General features: G+C 44.6%; 1 long non-coding RNA gene across 1 annotated transcript in view; it reads right to left on the bottom strand.

The window, feature by feature from the left end:
• Nucleotides 1-15,567: 15,567 nt before the first annotated feature.
• LOC144807482 (uncharacterized) overlaps nt 15,568-22,422 on the bottom strand; it is a 74,862-nt gene continuing 68,007 nt past the window's right edge. Inside the window, exon 3 of the long non-coding RNA XR_013606339.1 lies at nt 15,568-15,716. This is a non-coding gene — a long non-coding RNA (uncharacterized LOC144807482). The remainder of the gene's footprint in view (nt 15,717-22,422) is intronic.

Below are 22,422 nucleotides of genomic sequence, written 5' to 3'. Positions count from 1 at the left end.
TCAGCGCCACCACAGCACCACTCAGCACCACCACAGCATCACTCAGCACCACCCCAGCATCACTCAGCACCACCACAGCACCACTCAGCACCACCACAGCAACACTCAGCGCCACCCCAGCATCACTCAGCGGCACCACAGCACCACTCACCGTCACCCCAGCATCACTCAGCACCACCACAGCACCACTCGGCATCACCACATCATCACTCAGCGCTACCCCAGCATCACTCAGCACCACCACATTATCACTCAGCACCGCCACATTATCACTCAGCACCACCACAACACCACTCAGCACCACCACAGCACCACTCAGCACCACCACAGCACCACTCAGCACCACCACAGCATCACTCAGCACCACCACAGCACCACTCAGCACCACCACAGCATCACTCAGCGCAACCCCAGGTTATAGGCGTCACATTTGCGAAAGTTATAACTATTGGCATTGTAAATGACAAAGCTATTAATTTTGCTATTTTCAAAACCAACACATAAATAAAAAAAATGTCATTTACAAGACTAATAGCTCAAACTTTCCTAATGCGAGACCTATTGCATTGCAAATGCTTGTTTGGTTGGCTCTTCGATGTCGTTTATACCCCCAGAGAAATCATCCTGTCATTTTCTCCAACTGTTTGAAAATAGGAAAAGGGAACTCTAAAGGGATACAACGAAATAAATATAAAAATTTCGGCAAAATCATCATCTTCATGACATTATTTCTGCCATATAGAGACAAATGTAAGTGGTTAATGCGCTCAAGTAAAGTTTCAAACTTTTTTATCGTAGGTACAATATTTATTTCAGGGATTTGTGAAACTGGTGATGTGATCTTAATACCCAGCTATGTCGCAATGGTAACTATATTAGGAAGTAATGGGGGATTATGGCCGGTGAATAAGATTTGTGTCTTAGCCATATTTAATTTATAGCCCGAGAAGGCACCAAACTGATTGGCCAGATCTTCTATCTTTGGGATTGCTTTAACTATATCCGTGGTAAGGACAACCACATCGTCAGCATATGCCAGTGCCCTGTAATGTATACCTGCCGCTACCACCGGTGTTATATCGTGCGCGTGATTTAGTTTGTTTAGAAAAACATTAATATAAATTGCAAATAGCAAGGGAGAGGCCGGGCACCCCTGCCTAGTACCTCGGCAAATGGGAAACGAGGTTGACTGGTTTACTCCAATTTTAATAGATGAGGTAGGTATGTTATACAAAGCTTTCAGTGCCCTCATCATACCTGGTCCAAACCCCTTAAATGATAGTAAGTCCCAAAGATAAGGCCAGTCCACTCGATCAAACGCCTTTTCGGCATCTAAAAGAGTAACCCCCACCGGTGAATTTGTACCTTCTGCCCAGTCCAGCAAAGCGATTACTTGTCGAGCATGATCTGTGGTGTCACGTTTGGGTATAAACCCATGTTGCCATCGAGATACTATGGTAGGAATTATCGATGACAACCGTGTTGCTAGGATTTTAGAAAAAGCTTTGCTATCGGCATTTATAAGTGATATCGGCCTGTAGGAAGCCGGGTCAGAAGTAGGTTTATCCTTTTTAATAAATGCCATAATGGTCGATTCGGCCCACGAAGGAGGAGTGTCACCTTTCTGTGCTTCCAAGAATGTAATCAACATGTCTTGTTTTAGCACATTTCTGAACATTCGATAACATTCTAAGGGAATCCCGTCTGGTCCCATCGCTTTACCAATAGCCAGAGATAGTATCGCAGAATTTATCTCTTCCCAGGTGATGTCTAAGTCTAAAAACTGGGTCTGTTCTGAAGAGAGTTTGGCCACTTTATCGTTAAGAATAAAGTGAAAAAATAAATCACTAGAATAATCTAAGGTATCTTGAGCATATAGCTTACAATAGAATTTTTGAAAAACATCTAGAATTTTATCAGGTTTAGTATGTGTCTGACCAGCCTCATCTTTAATTGAACCAATCAAATTTGATGCCTCTTTTTGTCTCATCTTTTTTGCCAAAACTTTCCCAGATTGTTCCCCCATTTCGAATATCTGTGCACTCATAACTGCAGATTGTTCTGCCAGTTTGGCTGCAAAGATTTAATAGAGTTTTGCTTTATGAATGGCTAATGAAGATTTAATAGCTTCAGTGTCCTGGTTGTTCCTGATAGCAGATATCAGCTTCTCTTCCCACTCTCGAACTGCTTTATATAAAAGATCCATTTTATCACGAATGAGTTTCTGTTTGTTGATTGAATATGATAGCGTCTCTCCTCTCACCCCCACTTTAAAAGCATCCCATACAATTTTAGGAGGGGCGCTACCTCTGTTGAATTAAAAAAAATCCGTAATCCACTTGCCCATATATTCTATATATTTTGAATCTGCCAGCAGTTTCCGATCAAATAACCATTGCTTGAAATTAACGCTGGGATGAATTTTTAACTCAATCATGATTGGATTATGATCCGATATTATTCGGGGAAATGTCTGAAATACAATATTATCTATGAGAGAGGTATTAATAAAAAAATAGTCCAACCGCACCATCTTCTGTATAATCAGGTGAAATAGTATTCTTTTTAAATGCTACATCGGACAAACCATATTCTTTTATTAAGCATAAACACATTTATAAAGGAGGACGGTTGGAACCTGGGACCTCTTAACTGTGTCACTTGAGCTGAGATTGGTAACCCGAAAATACATTGATCCCTCCCTTTGGTTCATTTACACTGTTTGGTGATTGGGATTAAATCCCAGATCTAAAGCTATAAAATTGGTTCAAGTATTGGTACCACTAAACAGCACATCACACCTATAACACTTGAAAATTCACATTTACGTCTCACTTAAATTACATTTTTAGTTCCTAAAATATAATTCAACTTTTGGCAATTTATAAATAATGTTCCTTTGGTTTTTTTTCCTGGCCATCTTTTTGAACTCTCGTTCCCTCCCACACAAATTTCTTTCTTTCACATTTTGGCCGATATCTATGAATTACTCTTGTTTTTTTCTCTCTGTATCACTCTTATTTCTCTTCTCTGGCTTCTTCTTGCTTTTTTTGCTCGCTCATCTTGTTCTCCCCTTCCTGCTGAAGTGACAACTAGAGCAGAATGACTTTAAGAGTCTCTGGGAATCCTTCATGTAGGCTTCATATCATAGCACAATCCTCATCAACACACCCTTGATGAGAGAGTGAAGCAACCCCCTGTAGCATTGTCATACAAGTAGCCCTGGGTGCTTGTGGCACTCACATATTTGAAAGTCGTGCTGAATTCTCACTCAAACCTGCCTAATTCTTTCAAACTATGGGGAAGAACTAGAACTTCACATGTTACTTTGACGAGACGTCTGCAGTGTGACAAGTAGTAACCGACTATTCTGCACAGAGCAGACCCTCTTACAGCAAGTGATCATAAATATTTCGATACAGAGAGGAGAGGCCAAGAAGAATGACTGACAGTCCCGCCAACATCTGCTAAGACAGACACACTTGAAAAAGACACACCGTAGACACGCCTGATACACACACACAGAACCTGCAAAGACAACTCTATCCTGTTCAGATGCACACACACATTCAACCTGCAGAGGTACATCAAAAACACAGACATGTACATTCCACTACTTGGAAGGTCTCCTACCTGGCAGACCCAAGGTCAGTGCATACACACACAATCCCTGCAGCAGACACACAACCTCTGCAGCAGATAATGCTATAACTCAACCTATGCCGCTGGAAACTATTGCAATGTCTGAGGTTTTACCTAGACTGAGATGTGAAAACAGGGGCAAAGGGGCATGGGGCTGCAGGGGAGCCTTGACGTTCAGCTGCCTGGTGGACATGCTTGTGACACAGGGATACAAGGGGGGCAAGTCAACAAGCTTACAGCGAAAGCCGAGTAAAGAGTGTGCACGGATTTCTCATAGAGTGCTAAGATTCAGTGCAATGTGAACACATTTTTCACAGTGCAGTGGCACAAATTTCTCAATACAGTAAGATGCATTGTAGTGACACAGATTCCTTATAGTGCTGTAAAGTGCAGTGTGCAAAGATCTGTCACAGTGCATTAAGATGCAGTGCAGTGTGCACAGATTCCTCACAGTGCATTAAGATTTAGTGCAGTGCACAGATCCTTTCTTTAAAACAAATGATGACCACAAACACCCCCAGGGCTGGACGGAAAGGCCTCTAGAGGTCCCTGGATAGAAGAGCCCGGCTCCTGGCAGAGAGTTCTTTCAGGATCATTTAGTCTATTTCTACAAACACAGCACAAGGTGCTGACAATCTCCTACCTGAGCAGAAACCTGTTCAGACATTTCCAGGCTCTCTCCTCCTCCTATGGCTGGGGTGGGGCAGGTGCAGATTTGGGGTCTGGGAGAGGTGGTGGGGGGGCTGTGAGGGTCTGAAGATGAAGATTACTGCACAGACAGACAGGGCGTCCTTCCTCCTCTGCAGCAGGCTGGACACAGAGGGAGAGGCAGGAAATGATGTCATCATCTGCTGCTTGTGCTGTCTCTGCCGCCGCTGACCCGGAATAGGAAACCCTTCTCCCTTTCATTCAACGTGCTCAGTGGATTCATCTCAGCAGGCGAGGAGCGCCCTCTGCTGGCCACTTAAAGAACCATCACATCCAGTCGAGTGAATATACACAAACAAGCATTTTGTGGCAGGAAATGCCTGGGTTTTTAGATGTCACAGAAAGTATTTTACAGCTTCACTTCACATGAACATCTTCAAAACACTGAGGCAGAGGACTAAAGAGTATTTACAGAAAGTTGTCAACTGGAATTGACAGTTCATATTGCAATAAATATATGAGAATACGTGTTATTGCTACAATTAAAATAAACAGCTTAATAATTTTTCATTTAATTTTTTTTAACGCTTTATTTATTGGGTTTTTCAGATGCACATCATGGTACATAGCAGAGTAAATAGAGAAAAATACCATTCAATTTCATACACCAGACCAAATACAGTGTGGCATTCGTCATATGTCAAAGCGAAAATTAAAAGAACAGGTTTTTTCTAATCTTCCTGTGCTTTTGGGTTATTCCTTATCATAGCTGCCACGGTTTCAGATTGCTTTGAGTGACATTTCAATGACTATCAGCGCCACTTTCTGGCAAGCATAATTAAGTGAAGAAAAAGAAAGCATATGAATATCAGAAATTACACCCATCTGAGCAACAAAGAACTAAAACGTTAAGTGCTGCAAAGCACCAGAAATGGAAGGGCACTAACCTAGTGCACTTGTGCAGTCAGACGCACAGCACTACTGTTAACTGCTGCAACTATTTAAAATATATAAAACACTCCTAAAACAATTCATAAGCAATAGCTGTGTCACCTATGGTTTCACCATTCATTTTCGCCATGCGTGCCATGGTGTAAAGCTGTTTCTGTGATATCGACTGATGGAGCTAAATCTGTTTGTTTATTTCTATATTACACATGCAGCACCAATGGTGTAATTCATAAGGGTTTAGGCTGACTGCTGTGATTTCTGTCTCGACACAGGAGGCACGCTGGACGTGAGAGGAGCTCTCTGAAGTGGAGGATGTTACCAGCTTCAAAATACTAGTGTTGCCAGTCGACAGCAACAGTTCTAGGGGCCGAGGCAGGTAGGAAATTGAACTAGGGACATGTTGCCACAACCTCGGATAACTGTTGGGAAGACGGGCCGGTACCAGAGGCACAAAAAGACGGGAGCTCAAAACAACATTACACCTGCAGAAAAAGCAATTAGTCATTCCAGCTTTCACCAGCCTTAGTTCACCTACTGGGCCCTAGGCTTTTTGCTGGTAATCAATTGAGGCAAAGGAGGAACATCACTGGCCAGGCGGATCTCTCTGTCCCACGCGGGACCCGGGTCCAGTCTTGTAGGATGTGAGAGGCCCGACACAGATTTCCGCTGCCTCACCCTTCATAATTATAGTCGGCTAACAGCAGTCAGGTCACAGCCTGGCAGGCTGCTGAATTTCAAAAGACACTCACTGACAACTCACAGAAGCAAAATAAAAATCATTCATTACAGCTGAGATTCTGACTGCCACGTGAGCTGACGCGCCATACCCATAACCTCAGTTTAGTTGCATCGGTATGGCCTGCCCTGTCACGTACCATGCATCAGGCGTTAGACTAATGCATTTCAGTGTGGTGTGGTATATAAATAAATAATACCGGATCTAGGTTTTACTGGACATAGTAATAACAGATAGCTCAATAAATAAGAGTCAAGATTCGAGGTAGTAGGAGTTTGCAGGTTTAATACAGCATAAAGGACAGGAACAGGACAACCTGCACAGGAATAGGATGGCAGCGCTGCCGGGGGCAGGATCAGGATCGGCGTAACATTTAATAACAGTACACAGGCATATATACTAAAACAGTTGCATTACAATGAATACAGTAGGCGGAGCAGTGGGTGTGGTCAATAGCAGTCGCGAAAGATAAGGGTGAAAGTAGGTGTAACAAGAGGCGTATACACAGACATGTGGTGTAAACGTAACAGAATATGTCATAAATGGGGCGGAAACATGGAGGGGGCTACCTAAGGAGCCGGGACCTCTAACCTAATGGTGCGCGCAAACTGACCATGACGTGTTACTAGGAGAAGCTGCACTGAAATGCGAAGTCACACATTATAGCGCCTCCTCAGCTGCTATAATGCACCATGACTGAGTGGCAATGCATGTTGCTCGCTTTTCCTGTTAGGTTTCAGGGGCGTCCTCATGATCTGCTCCTTGCAGCTCTCTTCTTTGTTACAATGTATTGGGACTGGACACACCACGGGCCGATACGACGCAGCATCACTGAGGAGTCACTAGCCAATGGCTTGGCTACTTAGATTCTTAAAATATAATTGTGAATCCTTGAGACATTTTAATAAGTAGGGGGCTGAGTCATGGGGTAACCCTGCAGTGCTGCTGGCCCGGCTACCTGCAGCATTGTAAGTGCGCGGCATTTGAGGAAGTGTTCGCTGACACTTGTAGGTGTGTTGGGCAAATTAATGGTAGCTTAGGTCATCTTACCCCAACACCCGTACTACCAACCTGCCGCAAGAAAATAAACAGCTATGACGCAGCCAGTGCCTGCCACGTCAGAGCGCTTTTTTCCTAACTGTACAATTTGGTTTCGTTTTTCGTGAAATCGGTTGATGTTTGCACACTTTCGAGACAACAGTGTTGCGTAATAAAAGTGGTTTTCATAAACTAATATATAGTTTCTTTGGCTGCTATATGATAACTTATGTTTGTTTGACGGACTCAATATATTTTCAAAAGCTCACAAAGTATTGCAATCTGTTCTTTCACAATCTTCTACTTTCATTATTTTAACTGACCTTACTGCTGCAAAGAACCTGAAATATAAGTAAAGGCACTCGTGAGAGGCCCCTGCGGTGAGTGGGCCTGAGATAGCTTTATGAAACTGAACAGAACTCAACTAGTTGTGCAGACAGTCAGTGACTGCAGAGCTCTGAGCTGTGTCACTTTCACAATTACTTTAGGAGCTCCCAGCTGTGAAGTTACTTTGTGCAGCTAGCTGCATACAGGGAAATGCAGAGCAGCCTCTCAGCTAAACTAACAGTTACGGGCTGAACGAAGACGTGCTTTTGGTGTCCCGCGCTGCAGGAGACAGTATGGGCTACTAAGCTTGTTGCAGAAGCGGTCCTTCCTCCTGTGCCAGCAGACAACAGGTCTCCTGGGATTTGTAGTCTCTTTACCAGGCAGCTGAAGTGGTGTGGCGTCCAGCGCTGCATTTGTTAGTCTGGCATTATATAGCGTGTAGAAGATGTGGCCCAACCTCCTCCATCAGCAGACAAACAGTTCTCCTGGGACTAATAGTCCCTTTAGCAGGCAGTCTGTCGACAGTGCGCGTGGCTCTTTGTTGACAATTAATGGTTGCCACAATGGGGCTTTTGGGGTGGTCAGTCATAGCTCCGAACCTGTGCTTTCCTGTCTCCTCTGAGTCCGTACTCTTGCATGGGCACGTACTGACTGAGTTGTTACTACTTTGGCCTTTTACCATAGGAGAACAGAGCCACAGAAAGCACAGTCCTTAGAGACTGCCCTTCCTTAGGGGCGAAAGCCAGGCTAAGGTGTCAAGCACAGGAAATACATGCCTACTAAGAAACACTTGGCTTCGGGTCCAAGGGTTCCTTTGCTATCAGTCCACTCTCTCAAACTCAGTTGCCTTTTGCAGCACCTTTAGTACTACAGCTGCTTCCAGGCCTCCTCCCTGTCACGCTGGTTCTCTCTCTTCCTACAATGTAGGATACAGAGTTGATATACATAATACCCTACCAAGTGTCTTTTCAGACACTGAAAGCCTCAGTCTTATTAAAGACAGCATTACTCCTCCACCCCTGTGATTTATGGTCATATTGCGGTCCTTGTTGTTCAGAAATAAAGACTTGATAATAATTATGTGTTTCTCGGAAGACTGAGGACGTTATCCTGACAATAAATGCGTACATTAAATAAAGGTATACTTATCTACACTAATCGTAGGTTGAGACATTTTGCAATGATTAATGATACACAATATAAGTTTGAGACTCTTACATTGATTCAGCACAAGTATTGTCAATTAAATGAACCTATAAGAAACAGGTATAGGAAATATCCCCTTGTTAGGATTTCTCTTTTAGCAGAGTTAATATTTTTTTACTAGAAGTTAGGAGAAGGAATTAATTTTTAAGATTCAAAGACCTCTTTTTTTAATGAGGTAAATTAACAAAAGGAAACTGTTCCGTTTAATAGAACTAGTATCTCTACTCTACAGAGTTAGTGGATGTTTAGGGATCGAGCAAAATATATTATTGTTTAAGTCAATTGCTTTATGGAGAAATATTAAATATGAATGGCTATTTATTTACCAGAGACAAATCCTGTGACATAACCTTTAGTGTCATATTGTACTGAGAAAATGATTAAATGAAATGTGCACAGGTTTAAAAGAATATCATTTAAGTGATCAATATAATCGTGAGGAAATGTACTATGAATGTATACTCTATATTTGCAATGTCATTCTCATTTACAATTGTTTTGATATCTTGAATGGTTTTCATGTTCTCTTTTTGAGTGATAATTGACATCTTAATTATAAAATTTTATGTGAAGCAAAGTAAAACATATGATAACTGTTCGTCTATCTGTCTTTTTTTGGATAGAAAATATTGTTTATGATAACCCAATAATCATGTAAACAATATTGTTGTGTTGCGTAAACTAGCGCTCTGGCCAAGCTCAATAGGCTTTGGCTTTCCCACCCATGGGTGCCTGGCCGAAGTTCAGTGCTCCATTGCTTAAACTTAAACAGAATTCCAAGTTATTGAACCCCCATACAACCCCATTGGGCATACGTGCTGGTGTGGTGTCTGTGCTTTCTTGGTTACAAACAGAACTGTGAAGAGTTCAGGGAGGCAGTGGTAATTCGAACCCAATTTTGTTCTTTAGCATAGCACTCACAAGTACTGTACTAAGAAAATACATTATATATGTTTTAAAGTGTTTATTTCGACTGTCTAATCCTGTTGCGTAGTACATGAGTAATAACCACACAGAATATAATTAGAACAGCACTCATGTATGTTACTAGCAGCAAGAATAATATGAACATTTGTAACAAGAGTAGAATATTCCTAGGAGCTTAGCAACTGGAAGACTATTTCTATGTGCTACACTACGAGAGTTTGGCATAGCTAACTTGCCAGTAGAGTTTCTTGGGACTCAGCAAACTGCATACCTGCTCACATTGGAGAAGCTGTGACTATAAGACTGAAGTTGAGAAAGTGTTCCCTAGGAAGGAAAACACACATCAGCTGGGCTTAGCTCTGCTCCTCTCTGTTTGGCTCTCAGCATAGGAACGGAGGCTACAGCCGTCTGGCAGGAGCTCTTGCCATAACCCGGGATGAAGATCTCTCTAATTCAGTGCTCAATTCATGAGTGTTAACCACTGACTTTTACTCTACATTGGGGGACTTCCCAATAATCCGAGACGTAACTGCTATGAACCAGCATGATAAAAATATGTAAAAGAAGACGACGTATATTTTTCACATTCACTGTCACACCTTGTAAGGCAGATATCATGGAGCTGGTAGCATACTTGTGTCGCCTTGTGTGGTAGCAAAGTTATTGTTTGGATAAATTGAAACAGTCATGAGTTCCCCGAAAGATAATGGCATGCCGCATACCGAGCAAACACAGACAGGATAATGTGTTGGGAGTTTACAACAGTTGTGCGTCTAGTTATCTATTTGAGAAAATAATATTGTCTGTGATAACCATATAATCATGTAAACAATGTTTAGGTAATATATGTATTTGTAGTTTTGTGATTGAAGATTGTTGTAATGAAATATATGTGCTTTCAGAATGTTATAGATTAAATGTTCTCTGAAAACTGAACCTTACATTGTGAAGCATGTAAATAAAACAAAATGCACTCCCCAAAAATACTTTATAACCTCTTTTAAGGCTCTAACAGTAGATGAATTACAGTTTGAAACAAGACGGTAGGGTCATTCTGGCTGGGCTGGTTGAAGTACATGCAGGGCCACTGGCTCTCGCAGTCTGTTTCTTTCATTTCCCTAAATAGCCTGTTTTCAGATTCAAATGTTAAAGACATAATACATTTGAGCAGCAGTTCTGAACCATTTTAATTCTGAAGCCCCCCACTGATTCATTACTGTAATCCAGTAATTATTGGATGCTGGGACCTTCAGCCTAAGCTATTTTTTGACAATACTCAAAACAAAAATATAGACACAGGAATACATGAAACACGTTCTCAAATATTGAAATCTTTTGTTTAATTCACAATCAAATATTGAAAGATTCACAATTTTCAGTTTTGCTTCTTCATTCAAATATACTTTATTAATTTGTATTTATTAATTTTAATAATATTTAATTTTGTAAAAACGTTTGCAGACCCACTGTGTAGGTCCCTTGGATCACAGGTTGTGAACCACTGCATCACAGAACTAATTATTGAGGCACAATACATATAAAAGGGAGGCAAAGCACTATCCACAAAATTAAAGATAGTCAACTGAGTGTATTTAGGGAATGTTACCATATCATAACATTTGATATTTCCGCAAAGGAGGTCTAATTTTTTAATAGGAAAATTACTATATGCTCCTCCACAGGTTTCCCATCAACAAAGTGTGGTGTATACAATGGTCGATCTACGTGTGTTCACCATTCTGTACGACTTACAAGAAGACGCTAGGTAGCTTAATATATTTGCTACAATAGTGACAGCAGCCAGCAGAAAATAGATAGGATCCCAGGTGGCTCTGCAGTCGGCAGTAAACAGATAGGATCTCAGGTAGAAGGTGGACACTATAACACCGCAGCCAGCAGCAAACCAATAGGATCTCAGGTAGAAGGTGGTCACTATGATGCCGCAGTCGGCCACAACCTTATAGTTTACATACGTCTTTATGCAGAGGAAGAAGGCTATACACTACTTCTGCACATAATCTGATTCAACAGCACAGCCACGGAGGGTGGCACACTGCTTTTATACAACATTTAATGCAACAGTACAGCCTTGGAGAACGGCACACTAGTTTTGCACAACATCGGACACAATATTGCAAACTTCCAACAAAGGTCTCTAAGGAAGAATGGATTATAAAAATAAATTGGAGAATTTTGGAAGTTGGTGAGAAGAATCTAGCACTATTCCCCTCTGTTGAATTGAGGTCAGAACCTCAGGAACCCTCACAACAATGACCGACATAGCTGGGGCCATTGGTGTACGTACATTAGACCATTTGTCCTACTTATTCTGACCTACTTGCTTCTCTTCAGGAACATTATGTAAAGACTGGCTGTCTGAAACAGAAAAAAACTAGGAAAAAATGACCCAGACTCCCTCGTAGAAAGCTCTCAGTGTATCAAGTACAGTATTTATTGATTTTACAAAAAGCAAAAGCAAACTCTCACTTTAGGAGTAAAACAAAAAAGTCTGCTGGGCACCCGTATTAAACATGGCAGTCACTCAGCAAACTTTAGGTGCTTTTATAATTTAGGGAATAAATCACATTTAGGATCTCCTATACAATCAGCAGTCTAATACCATAATTTCAAATACATTTGTTGTTTTATTACATATCTAAAAACATAATTTCATATTACTATGTAAAATCTAGTCATCATTGTGTACATTTCATAGCCTCATGATTGTTTTTGCTGGATCATAATTTCGTTCATGTTAATTTCAAAGTAAACTGAGTTTGATCCTGGTACACACCTCTGTAGTGTGGTTTTTAAAGGCTCTTGGATGTCCATACATAGGTGGAGTTCGGATGTTTGGTTCTGTATCATTAATACAGATTTCTAAAGTATTGGGGTTCAAATTTCTTATTCCACTAATGGCCTTAGAAACCACTTGTTCAGTTTAGAACTTGTTGCTGATAACGTGAAAGTAAAGTGTGTTTGACCCTGGAGCAAACCCCTGTAGTGTGTTATGTATAAGGATGGGTGTGCTGAAGAGCAGTCTTGTTCCTGTTCCTGAGTGGCTGTGTGGTGATGATGATGATGGTGGGCAGCAGGAAGAACATCCTAGACACTACCATTTGTTAAAATGAACTCAGTGGAAAGAATTTGCTTCTACTATCTTTGGCTACTGAAGATGTATCCTTTCTTCTGATGTGCATATTATATCAGTGAACTCCTTCCTCTAAGCAAGGCTGGGCCATGAGAACACTGTTTATTTGGCAGCTCCAGCAACACAAAAGCACATTACAGATGATTCAGAATGCAACGGTCTATCTTATTTGTGGTCTCAGGATGTTCCAACTGCATCACAAAGTTTCACTGCTTGCGCACGAGGCAGCACATACTTTTTATGTCCATTCATTCACTTGCAGTGTATAAAACAAGAGTTTGTTTTTACTTGTAAAAACAAACCTGAATATCATTTGTGTCAAAAATCTGTATCTTTTGTGTTCCTTTACTTCTAAATCCATTTTTTTCCAGAGACAAGGTTCAAGAAATTTAAAGTAGGGAGTCGATAGATCTGGACTGTAAGAGCTGGAATTCTTAATGCTCAAGATTCTTTACTTAACTGTCAAGCTTTAAGAAACTTAATAAAAACTAAACTTTTCGTCAGCTCTCTCTGCGATCATTACTTTCATCATCATTCTGTCCTTTCACCAGTTAGGAGTTGGTTGGTTGATTCTCTGTAAATAATAGAGGTCTAAAATATATTCATATAAAATTAATCTGGCTGTGAATCATTTACAATCAGTGGTAAGCCAGCAAATTTCCCAAGGGTCCGGCTTGACATTGGACACCTCTGGTTAAGTGCCACTATGGTGGGAGCATTAACAGATGCATGCAATGAGTGAAATAAGCATCATGTCTCCCAAGTCAGTGCTTCGGAGGTAAATGTTGTGCGCTGCAAGCATTAACTCTCAGAGTTACAGGTCACAATGTCCTACTTTGACTTCTTGTGCCTTTGGATGTTGTTTTCTAGCAGCTGTCATTGAACCAGTTATTGCACAAAATGACCAAACACCAAAATCAGCTAGAAATATTCTCCAGCATGAGCTTGTTAGACTTATTCATGTGTGTTGTGTTTATAGACTTTACCACTAATCTCTGTAATCCCACAACACTTCAATATCCACTACAATGGTATGGTTACCCTCCGGTTTGTGTTTGTGTAGTGCACTTGAATGGCATTTCCCCTAAGTGGGTTCGCTAGAGATTTCTTAATGTTGAAGGGGCGCTAAAACTACTTCCACATTCACTACAGTGGTACGGGTTTATCACCTGTGTGTGTTTGTTGATGTCTTTGTATTTCTGATAATTGACTAAAGCACTTAACACACTTACTGCACTTGAATTATTCCTTAATTTTGAGGAACGACTAAAACTATTTCCACATTCATTGCAATCAGATCGTTTTTCCCCTGTGTGTGTTCGCTGACATCTCTGCAGAATTGATAACAGACTAATGCTCTTCATACATTCACAACATTGTAATGGCTTTTCCCCTGTGTGTGTTCGGTGATGACTTCTGAGATTTGAGGAATCACTAAAACTACTTCCACATTCATTGCAATGGGATGGTTTTTCCCCAGTGTGTGTTTGTTTATTTTTTTGTAGGCCAATAACCAACTGAAGCTCTTCACACATTTACTGCAATGCTATGGTGTTTCTCCTGTGTGTGTTCGTTGATGTCTTCGTAGATTTGATAACACACTGAAGCTCTTCACACATTCAGTGCAATGGTATGGTTTTTCCCCTGTGTGTGTTCGCTGATGAACTTGAAGAATTGATAACCGACTGAATCTCTTCACACATTCACTGCAATGGTATGGTTTTTCCCCAGTGTGTGTTTGCTGATGTTTTTGTAGGTATGATAACCGACAGAAGCTCTTCACACATTCAGTGCAATGGTATGGTTTTTCCCCTGTGTGTGTTCGCTGATGTATTTGAAGAATTGATAACTGACTGAAGCTCTTTAGACATTCATTGCAATGGTATGGTTTTTCCCCAGTGTGTGTTCGCTGATGTCTTTGGAGGTGTGATAACTGGCTGAAGCTCTTCACACATTCAGTGCAATGGTATGGTTTTTCTCCTGTGTGTGTTTGCTGATGTCTTTGAAGAATTGATAACTGACTGAATGCCTTCACACATTCACTGCATTGGAATGGTTTTTCGCCTGTGTGTGTTCGCTGATGAATTTGGAGTTGTGATAAATGACTGAAGCTCTTCACACATTCAGTGCAATGGTACGGTTTCCCCCCCATGTGTGTTCACTGATGATCTAGGAGTGCTATCTGACTACAGTTCTTCACACATTCATTTCAATTGCACGTTGTTTCTCCTGTGAGTGTTTGCTAATGGCTCTTTAGTAGTGATGACAAACTAAATCTCTTGCTGCTTGTGTATGATTTTTCTTTCTTGGTTAGTGTCTCTGGGTCGGGTTTATATTCCTCTGCAACCCATCACTGCGTTTCCTGTGGAGCGAACATGGTTGATAACGCACTTGTGTTATTCTCACATTCCCTGTATGTGTGTGGTATTTTGGAAGGTTGATTTCAGATTTTACAATGAAATACAAGATTCACACACTACATATATTATAATTGTGCAAGTAAAGCTTCTTTGTAGGTGGTTATGTCTTTAGATTGCGGAATGGTTTTGCATGTTTATGAGTGAAGATCAGTCTTCCTTCTGGTCGAAGCAAATTGGGGCAGTCTTGTAGATCAGAGACCCTCTCTTTCCTTTACCCTTCAGTTGTCTGGCTCCACTCCCTTGTGCTTTTCTCTTGCACCTGTGATATGGCCAGATAGAGTTTACAATACACCTAGCATGCTGAATGGTGGTCTGCCATCATTATAGGAAGCAGAGCAATGCTGTATCCACCTCATACCGAACACATGATGAAAGCTGGTGGTGGAGGCCTGTTTATACAGGAAGTGGTTTGTCAGTGTTGTTGCCTTAATTTTCTAGAGGTCAATTCTTAGTCCTGTTGCGTGGAAGTGCACAGCTCAGACTCGAACATCCACTGAATTGCTCTGAACTGCCTTTTCCAGGATATATCAGTTTATGTTCAGGTTCCTCAGTCTCTGTCTATGCAGATCTTTTCCTGAATATTGGAGCTCATTTTTTCTAACCACTTTTTTTCAGATTTGCATGATTACGGTCATTATTCACGATCATTTGTGCATTCAAGGCTGGTTTCCTGTTGGATGTAAAGAGATTTGAAATCACTAAATGGAAATGTAAGAGAACGTGAATACACAATATTTAACTAGTTGTAAAAGACATCTCGTCATGACCATTTATGAAAGTTATCAAGAGATATTTCACCATACACAGATATTTAACTAAATATTCTCTTGAACATGTCACATTTTACTTAATTCATAAAAGGAAGTGATTTTTAGGTGTTCACACAGTAAGTTTGTACAGAAAGAGCACACATAGAGTGCCCACTCGCTAGAGGTACAGCTTTACCAAGAAGCACATGACTAAGATTTCATTTAAACAGGAAGGATCAGGATGTGCTGCTGTCACTTCAGTTTCAGGAATTGAATAACAGCAGTAACCCTTTCAAGACTACATGACAATGAAAACTCTTCATGTAGAGTTAGAACTGGGGGTCTCTAGTTGGCAATGTTGTACACCTTTGACCAAATAGGGACCCTTGCATCTAAGTCAGGACAAGGGGATTACACTTCTAAATAACCGCTGCTCACCCCCTTGGTAGCTTGGCACGAGCAGACAGGCTTATCTCAGAGGCAGTGTGTTAAGCTTTTGTGAATATACACAGCAATACAGTGAAAACACTACAGATGGACACAACACAGGCTTTTATAAAAATAAGTATTCTTTATATAAACTTAACACAAGACCACAACTGACAAAAATCCACAATACGGTACTTAAAGTTGAGTTAAAGATGATAAAAGTTGCTTAGTTCAAGTTGATGATAAATGCAACAAAGTTCTCAACAAAGTACCTGGATGCGTAACGCAAAATAAACAAAAGACTTGCAGAGGGAGATGCGTCGGTTCTGTACCGGTGCGGGGATGATGCGTCGGGCCTCAATGCTTGTGCCGAGTAGGGGATGCGTCGTGTTCCTTACCGGTGTGGGGATGATGCGTAGGTTCTCAGCCTGCAGCCCGGTTGCGATGCGCATGATGGTGCTTCGATGCGATAATCCTGATGCGATGCGATGCGAGGCGAGAAGATGGCGCCCTTGATGCGACGATGTGATGACGATGCGTTTACGCCCTGGCAGCCTTGCAACGACTCTGTAATTTGGAGCCGCGACAGACCCTGCAACACGCTTCTCCGATGATTCTATGGCAACTCTCTCGATGGCGCATGCTTCTCCGGTGATGCGACAGCAGGCATCTTCAACAAAGACACGCTTCCTAGGAGATGCGGCGGCGGCACGCATCTCTGGTGATGCGGAGATTTCAGCTGCGGGGGCGACACGCTTTCCCTCGATGCGTCGCGCTTCCAGCTCCGTGACACGCAAAATGTCTGTAGATAGAATTCCCAGCAAGGAAATTCACAGGGGAAGCTGGTAGTGAAGTCTTTTGTCCCTGAGACTTCAGCAGGAGGCAAGCACAAGTTCAAGCCCTTGGAGGAATATATTGCAAGATGATGAAGTTCTTAAAAGGTTCCTTCTCATTTCCTTGGCAATAAAGAAACCACTGCAGGCCAACCCAGCAAGCAGCACACTGGCAGAGGGGCAGTCCAAACTCCTGCAGCTTCCTTGGTTCTTCTCCATGCAAAAGGTTTGTCTTGTTCCCAGAAGTGATCTAAAGTTCTTGGGTTTGGGTCCCAATATTTATACCCCAAAAACCTTTGTTCTCTGAAGGCAGAGAGGCCTCTGCCTTGTCCAAACCAGTTACTGAGCACTTTTTTTACAGGACTCCTTCTTTCCTTTCACAGTGCAGGGCAGAAACATCAGACGCCCCACTGGAGGTAGAGCCAGCATTGTGGAGGGAAGGCCCAACCCTATTCAGGTCTTGGGTGCAACTCCTCCCTCTCATCTAGATGCAGATCTCTCTATTCACCACTGGGCTGCCTCAGCCTGTCTCTTGGAATCCCCCAGCCCTGTCACTAGACTCCAGACAAGCAATACACAACCTAGCATAGGCAGACCTGGACAGTTCGACAAGAAAATACCTACTTTCTAAAAGGGGTATTTTAAAACACAGGATGTTAGAACCAACTTTACTAAAAGATGTATTTTATCATTCTGAGTTCAGGCATGCTAAATTTGAATTTCAACTATGTTCTCTGAGTGAGTTAGGATTATAAAATGTAATACTCTAACTACCCATTCTGGCCTATGGAGAACAGGTAGCCTTTTAATAGTGAAAAACGAAAATGGCTGTAAGTCACTATTAGGACATGCTACACACACCAGGGCATGTCCTACCTTATTCTTACTATGCACCCTGCCCTTGGGCCTACCATAGGGGTGTCTGATATGAATAAAAGGGAAGGTTTAGGGACTGGCAAGTGGGCGCACTTGCCAAATTGACATGGCAGTCACAGAAAGCACACATGCCTTGCAATGGCAGGCCTGAGACACACTTTACTATCTGTTTCTGTGTGTGTCACAACCAGTGCTGCAAGCCCACCAGCAGCATTTGATGTATAAGCCCTGGGCACACATGGTGCACTATACTAGGGTCTGACAAGTAAATCAAATAACCCAGTCATGGAGTCACTAATCAGTACATCCATTTAACATAGGGAGCACTTGCACTGTGGCACTGAATAGCAGTGGCACAGTGCCCAAAGCATATAACCAGCAAAGCAGATCAAAAACAGAGGAGGCAATCAGTAAAAATGCATGGGAGGCTCACGCCAATGATGCGAAGTCTAACACGTGTCCCCACCAGCTGAAATGTGGAGAGAACTACCCTTCCCCTTGGGAGTTCTCTTCACTAAGTCGGAAAAATCTGGACAGACCATCAGCATTGGCGTGTTCTGTACCAGGGCGGTGTTCCACCGTAAAGTCCATACCCTGTAGGGAAATGGACCACCTCAACAACTTTGGGTTCTCACCCCTCATCTGCATCAACCATCTGAGGAGCCTGGGGTCGGTCTGAACCAGTAAGTGAGTCCCAAACAAGTATGGTCTCAACTTGGGGGCGTGGCCAGGATGGCGGTGTGAGCGGACGTGTCGCGCCGAGCTCCCGCCGCTGGCCGCCACTGAATAGATTCTAAAGCACCCTTTCGGGCCCCGAGAGGCTTCACTGGGGCCCCAGACCAGATGCCAGATCAGTAAGGATCTTTGTGGGGCGGCATTGCGGACCGGCGCTACTGGGATCGGACGGAATCCCGAAAGGAGCACTGCGGCTCGCAGAGGCCTGTGGCGGCCGGAGCCGCGGAAACGAGGCCACGAGGGGCGGAGTCATATGGCCGATGCCGAGGCCTCCCTGACGGGCAGTGGCAGGTCCGACCCGCGCGGCTGAGCGCGAGGCCTCCCGCGGCTTCTCCGTGGAGGCTTCTGCGGACCTGCCAGATATCTACGCTGACACAGCCGGAGTCCCTGGGGTGCACACGGAGCTGTTGGAGTGCGACAGCGGGAAGAGTTGCGGCGCCAGGCGTGACCGGGAGGCTGCTTGAGGTGAGGAGAGGGGGGAGACAGAGACGACCCCCCCCAGGTGACTCGCCGCTCCGGTCTGCAGCTCTGGGACAGCCGAGGGAAGCTACAAACGGCGCCGACACCCCAGCTGTGGTCCACCACCCTTGGAGCCTTCCCCGGTCCCGGCGGTGATTACTGGAACTGAGTGCCGCCATCTTAGGGCCGGGTGCTTGCGGCCCGTGCAGCGCCCGTGCAGGAACCACCCTTTGCCTCATCTGGTTGGTACCCTCGTGCCTTCCCCACTGCCACACTTCTGCTCCCCTACACATACGGGAGTTTGGCTCGAAACTTGCACCTGCTACAGCCTCGGACATTGGAGGTGAGCAGGGGAGCCCCCACCCTACGCGACGGACAGCGTGGGGCGGTGGGGGGTAGTGTGGAGATACCAGAGTGGTACCGCTGCCTCGGTGGCCCCCAGCGTGCGCCGCCCCAATCAAGGCCTGGGTGGTGGTCGGTTGCCTCGTGGTCTCTGTGGAGCGATGACCTGGAGGCCGCCATTTTGAGACAACACCCGGCCCAATGACTGGCTCTCTCACACGGACTGCATCGCCTGGGCCTGCACCTCGAACGATATCTGAGGGGGAGTCACTGGCGCTTATGCCCTAGCAGCGAGAGCAATTGGAGCTGAGGAGACCGCCAGCGGTCCACTGGGGCCGGACTCTTAGCCCCAACTGTCCGGTACTTATCTATCGGTGCTGCAGCGAGCTTTCGGCCCAATCCACCCTGGCCTGTTCTGCTGGCGGGCCTGGGGAGTATGGCGACTGGCAGAGTGCGCAAGGACAGGTCCATTAAGGACTTGCTCACTCCCATCACCATGGGGAAGAAAACCGACCTTCACAGCGCTGGAACCCACGCGGCGCCCGCTAAGTCAACGGCCGGCACACCGGGCAACAGCCCCCAAAGCACAGACGAGCCTGTCACGAGGTCTTTCTTGGAATCTCTATTCGGCAGCCTAAGGGAAGACCTCCAGCTCCTTAAGACTGAATTGAAGGGGGAGATTCGGGAACTGAGGCGACACACGGACGCCATTGGCGAGCGGGTAGCGGACCTAGAGACGAAGAGCGATGGCCGGGATGTCGAGATGGAAGCGCTCCAGCAAGAAATTATCCGAATCCATGACCAGCAGGTTGACTTACAATCGCATGTTGAGGATTTGGAAAACCGGTCTCGGAGGCATAACATTCGAATTAGAGGGGTAAAATCCACCCCGGACACGGCAGATCTCTTCAAGTTCACGCAGGGCCTCTTCAACCATATCCTGGGCCGATCGGCTGACTCCACTATCACTTTAGACAGAGCACATCGGACTGGACCGCCTAGAGCCTCGAGTGCCTTCCAAGCAGATATCCTGGTCTGCGTTCAGGACTTTCGCACCAAAGAAGAGATTCTCAACAAAGCGCGACAGCTGGGCTCCGTCACCTATGGCGATCACTCACCGACACTCTTTCAGGATCTGGCGGCCATCACCCTGGAGAAGCGTAGATCATTCAGACCGGTTACTGCTGAACTGCGACGCCTTGGTGTCACATATAGCTGGGGGCACCCGTTCCGGATTGTGTTTAAATGGGACAACAAAGTGCACCAGCTACGCTCTCTCACTGATGCTTGCCGGCTGTTGGGCATCGAGGAACCTGAACTGGCGGGAGACTCGCAACCAGGGAACAACTCGGAGACCGGCTCCGCTGGACAATGGCGACAGCAGAGACGGCGGCGCAGGCCGCGTCGGCCTCCCCAGGAGGAGATTCATGAAGGTCAAAGGGCGGCAGTTGCGACAGCGGCACTGGAACTGGCAGAAACGGCTGATGGCTGATGGATGAACGCCGGGCTGATCTTGATTCGCTTTGGCAGTCGGCGGAGGGAGAGGACTTGAAAGAGCTGGACACGTTCCCCTGTCTTTTCCGTGGCCCTACTTCTTCTGAGCGTTGTGCACATGGGAATGTTCTACTTGTTGCTAGGGAGGGATGGGTGGGATGGGATTCTGCAAGGCCAAATTGGGGTGGGTCTGCTGTGGGTGGTGGGGGGAATGTTGGGGTTTGTATTTGTGTACCAGTTGTTATTGTGTTTGACTGCCAAGGTGCTGCCAGCTGAGAATTGGGTGAGTCCCCCTAGATTTGGGACCGGCAAATACATGTTATGTCAATTGCCAGACCCCGCTTCACGGGAGCGATGGATACTATTGCAAAGTAGTCTTACCGCACACACTATACACTATGGCGGGGGTTGAGAACGTTACACCACAGTCCAACACAGCGCGGACCCATATGCGGGCACTGACATGGAATGTCAGGGGCCTCAACGACTTTAGGAAGCTGAGAAAGGTCCTTAGTTACCTGCGCAGGCATAACATAGATCTCGCTCTCCTACAGGAGACACATTTGGCTCTTGCCAGCAGGATGTTACAGCACAAGGGGTTAGCGGGATGCAGTATCGCAGCGGGCTTTACCACACACTCGAGAGGGACACTAATATGGGTAAACCCGCACTCCAAACTCACATTGACGTCACTAGAGACGGACCCGGAGGGGAGGTACGTCATCTGCAGATGCAGGGGCCAGGGGCATGACTTGCTGCTTGTGAATGTATACGGGCCTAACTATGATTCACCTGATTTCTACGCGGACTTAGCCCGGAGATGCAAGATGTATGATTACTCGTATATGCTTTTGGGGTGGGGACTTTAACCTGGTCCTTGACCCGGATCTGGACAGATCTGCGGGACCGAACAGGAGCCCATCGGCGGCTGCCACGGCGCTCCAAACTGAGATGGTGCACTTGGATCTCTTGGATGTATGGCGCAGTAGACATCACTCCAGAGGGGGGTACACTCATTATTCAGCGTATCATGCACTACACACTAGAATAGATTACTGGTTTGTATCACAACAGCTATCCTATAATATAAGGGACTGTCATATATAGCCACGCACACTGTCTGACCACTCTCCTCTCCTCCTGATCCTGGAGTCGCCGGTGCGCGGTATCCCCCCCTTTACGTGGCGCTTCCCCCCGTACTCTCTACTAGACGAGGTGTTCCGAGGGGAAATCGCGAATGAAATCGAAAACTTTTTTGAGACGAATACGGGATCTGTGGAAAGTTTTCAGACGCTATGGGAGACCTATAAGGTCTACATACGCGGGATAGCCATGGCCAAACACTCCAGTGTCCTGAAGTCCATTAGACAGCGGCTTAAATATTTAGAGAGTCAGCTGAAGGACCTTGAAGGGAGGCATCAGGCGGAGCCAGAGGGAGACGCACTAGACCAGATCAAAC

The sequence above is a fragment of the Lissotriton helveticus genome, unplaced genomic scaffold (assembly GCF_964261635.1).
Source record: "Lissotriton helveticus unplaced genomic scaffold, aLisHel1.1 SCAFFOLD_392, whole genome shotgun sequence".
In the NCBI taxonomy this organism is placed as follows: domain Eukaryota; kingdom Metazoa; phylum Chordata; class Amphibia; order Caudata; family Salamandridae; genus Lissotriton; species Lissotriton helveticus.
The sequence above is the reverse complement of the archived record's forward strand: the minus strand, read 5'-3'. Positions and strand labels throughout refer to the sequence as shown.